Raw genomic sequence first — 4,202 nt, 5'->3', positions numbered from 1 at the left:
ATTGGAGCAGAAGCTGTGTTCCACTCACCAGCAGTCCCAAAATCCTGCGGCGGGGGTCGTGGGTAGCTGGCGGGTGTCAGGCAACCCTGCGCTCCTGCTTCCCCGGCGCTGATCCAGCCGGATGAGGCCCTGAAGTTTTATTTACTTTACCAATCATCAGTTTAAAATTGAAATTAAAAGCACAGAATGATTCAGGGTAGCAGCAGAAGGATGAAATAGTAGGGTGAAAATCAATAAAACACACAAGCCCTGTATGCCATGCATTAATGCATAAACTCTAGCTAAGGATGTCACAGGAGGCATAAATCATTGTGGCATGCTCATGTGTGGGGAGGTTGGATGTTAGTATGACATCAGTTCTGCCCAGATTAACCTACAGACTCAATAAAATCCAATTTGAAACCCAGCAGGGAGGGTGCTTTGTTACAGGAATAAATATCCTGAATCTGTGACTCACATAGAAAGGCCAAGGAAGTAGAAGGCCTGGTTTTGAGACGGAAGGACAATGCTCACAGACTCTGTGAAGGTCCCTGGTCTCAGAGTGCTGAGACAAAAAACTGTCACTAAGCCAGACAGAGTGACTTTGTCTCCCAGACAAAGTGAGGACACTGGAAACCCAGCATCTGCAATAAGCCACTTGCCTGATACTCTGGGTAGCTGTTTGAGCTGAGTCTGAGCAGACCCCTGTCACACTGTAGCTGAGGAACCTTTGGATTTTATTTCTTAGAGCCATGGGTCATTGAGTGTAATTGTTGATCCCAGAAGAAAGGAGGACATAATCTTGAGTTGTTCATATCTTTCCTTGACTCAGGACATGACATTCTATGTGTGTTTTGTCCTAGAATCGATTGAGATAGGGATCTTCTGGATTGGCTGAGGCTCTTGAAGGACCTGCTGTATAGGCTCACAGAACCTGATCTGAAGACTTCCCATAGAGCTGTAGTAACTAGGATAACATGGTGTTGGTGGGAAGACAGGCATGACTCGGTAAGAGGGGTAGAGGTTCCAGATACTCGTGCACATGTGCACGAGCGACAGATTCTTGATAATAGCAGACACATAGTTTAGTGGAGAAAATTTGTCTTTTCAAGAAAACATGCTGGAAATTTGGGCATCTATATGTAAAAAAAGAACATTAGACTTGACCTGTGTTTCCATACAGAAGACTCAACTCAACATGCATCATAAACTTACATGCAAAACAGAAAGCAATCCAGTAGCAAAACTAGAAGAAAATCTTTGTGGTTTTGGATTATGCAAAGATTTCCTTGATATGACACTATTAGTATAAAAAAAAGTTGACAATTTGAACTTTAACAGAGGTAAAAGCTTTGGGGTTGGGAATGTAACTCAGTGGGTAGAAGGCTTTCCTAGCATGAGTGTAGTCCTGAGTTCAAGCCCCAGCACTGCATAAAGTGGTGTTGGTGCATCCCAGTATTTGGAAGATGGAGACAGGAGGATCAGAAGTTTAAGGCCATCTTTGACTATGTAGAAAGTTGAGGATCAGGATGGGAGAGTCAAGGGCCTGTTTCAAAAACAAAAAGCCAATTACAATTTGCTTTTTTGAATTACTGCCGTGAACAGATATTTTCTCCAAGACTTGAAGTTGTATATCCTACCAAACATTCAACAATAATGAAATGACCGGAGTTAAAAAAGAGAAGATATTTAAAAATATCTCATCAAAGAAGATATACATAGCAAGACGATACACATAACAATGAAAATATCAAGATGGCAGGAGGAATCTGAAGGGACAGGAAAAGATCTAAAAGGGGTAGGGGAGGGAATAAAAGAAGAAAGAAAAGGAAAATCATCACACGTTCATCTCACGTGCGGAGCGTGCACGCAAGCACTCACGTGCACACACACACATTTGGGTGTGAAAGAAGGAGATGAGTGTGAAGAGGAGGAGGGGACAAGAAAGAGCAGTGCAGGTTAATGGGTGAAATATAATAATGGAACCTACTTTTTAGTACAAAAGATGAATTTCAAAAGACGGCCAGTATCCATTTACAATAGAGGAGTCACAGTGAGATTATACACCTATTAGAATATCAGCTCCCAGTCTGCATGCTGGCATAAACCTTTAAACCCAGCTCCCAGGAGGCAGAGGCAGGGGGATTGAGAGTGTGAAGCCAGCTTGGAGTGCTATGGAGAGTCTGTCTCAGAGAACCAAGTGCTGTGGTAGTGCTCTAGTAAAAAAACAAAACAAAACAAAACAAAAAACTGCAGGGAGCAGACAGGAAAACAGAGACTTTGAGAGACACTTTGAATTTCTTGTAGTATAAATAGTGTTAAAATAGACTTGTCTTAAGTCGTCATAATCTTAAGAACACAAATTTCACTTCAGCTAAAACCCTGCACATGAGTACTTAGAGCAGTTATAAGCCCAACTGCCTCAAACAACAGACAATTCCAAATCACTCCAACCGAGTTAACGATCAGGACACACCCATAGGAAGAAATACTAAGCAGTAAAAAGATATACATGAATTAAATAGGATCTCAATCACAGATGTTAAGAAAAAGAACATAAACTAAAATGGAAAACAGAAAAATCAATGAGGCAGGTTGCCAGGAGTTGGGAGTGAGGACTGGGGGTTGTCACAAACAAAGAGATATTTTAGAAGGTGGATTACTCAATAGCTTTGCTCTGGCAGTGGCTACATTCTTGTCAAACACTATGAAACTATAATAAAATGTCAATTTTACGTCCTATAATTTTCATTTTGGTAAATTGACTTAAGAAAACTTGGCTGTGTTATTTTCCACACAGCCAAGTTTTCTTAGTCACAATAGACAATGTGAGTCTATTCTGAAAACACTGAGGAAAGGGACCCTGGAAGCCCCCATTCCCAAAGTAACAGCTACACACGTTGTGTTGTGTGCATGTCAGCTAATGGCAGCATCTCTCAGCTTACGTTTCTGTTTGCCACACAAAGCCTAAACAAGAGTTTCATCATAGATCTACAGAACACCTTTTCTCATGATTTCTCACTTTGCTTGATCATGACATCATCTTGGAAGATACAGAAAATGTCTATTTGGGATAAAATTTAAATATTATTTTGCACATCTGTAAAATATTCTCTCACTCATTTTTATGATGAACAGTTTGAACCAAGCATGGTTGTGCATAGTTCTAATCCCAGCATTGAGGAGGTAGAGGCAGAAGGATCAGAGATCAGCCTCCACCACAGAGCAAGTTTGGATCAGCCTGGGCTATCTGAGATCCCAGAACAAAACAGGCTCAAGGAAATGATTCAGTGCTAAAGGCGTTTTCTGCCATGCCTGGCTACCTGAGTTTGATCCCTGGGACCCCCATGATGGAAGGAAAGAACTGGCTCCCACAAGTTATCCCCTCATATCCAAATACACACACAATAAATGCATACTGTTAAAAGTTAAAAACTACACACACACAATAAAATTCCAGCTTCCCCTGACAATGCCTCTAATTGCCTATCCAGAACCAATTAGCAATGATGTAAATCCAGAAACTGCCCAAAGTTCAAATGTTTGTAGCTTCTATTCTCCCAGAAGACACATCTTGTCAAAGCTGTACTTAAGGCAGTACTTGATGTATTGGTGTTAATGAAAAACACAAAGCGGGCAGTGGTGGTGTAGGCCTTTAATCCCAGCACTCAGGAAGCAGAGGCAGGCAGATTTCTGAGTTCGAGACCAGCCTGGTCTACAGAATGAGTTCCAGGACAGCCAGGGCTACACAGACAAACCCTGTCTCAGGGGAAAAGAAAAAGAAAAAGAAAAGAAAAGAAAAGAAAGAAAAGAAAGAAAAGAAAAGAAAAGAAAAGAAAAGAAAAGAAAAGAAAAGAAAAAGAAAAAGAAAAAGAAAAAGAAAATGAAAGAAAAAGGAATGCAAATCACATGGCTTGGTGGCTAAAAGCTCTGGCTGCTCCTCCAGAGGATTCGCATTTAATTCACAGCACCCACAAGGTTGCTCACAATCACCTGTAATTCCAGTCCCAGGCTATCCATGTCCTTTCTTGACCTCCAAAGGCACCAGGCACACAGACACAAATTCAAGCAAAACATTCACATATGTAAGATAAACAAACAAACGAAAGTTTAAAAATCTATTAAAAATAAAAATCTCATAAAAATCTGAGGATCTGAAAGCACAAGAGGGACACTGACTTTCAGAATGATTTCTACAGCTGCTCAGAAGCCCACGTAGGTGA

The sequence above is a fragment of the Mus caroli genome, chromosome 9, assembly GCF_900094665.2.
Source record: "Mus caroli chromosome 9, CAROLI_EIJ_v1.1, whole genome shotgun sequence".
NCBI classification, from domain to species: domain Eukaryota; kingdom Metazoa; phylum Chordata; class Mammalia; order Rodentia; family Muridae; genus Mus; species Mus caroli.
The sequence above is the reverse complement of the archived record's forward strand: the minus strand, read 5'-3'. Positions refer to the sequence as shown.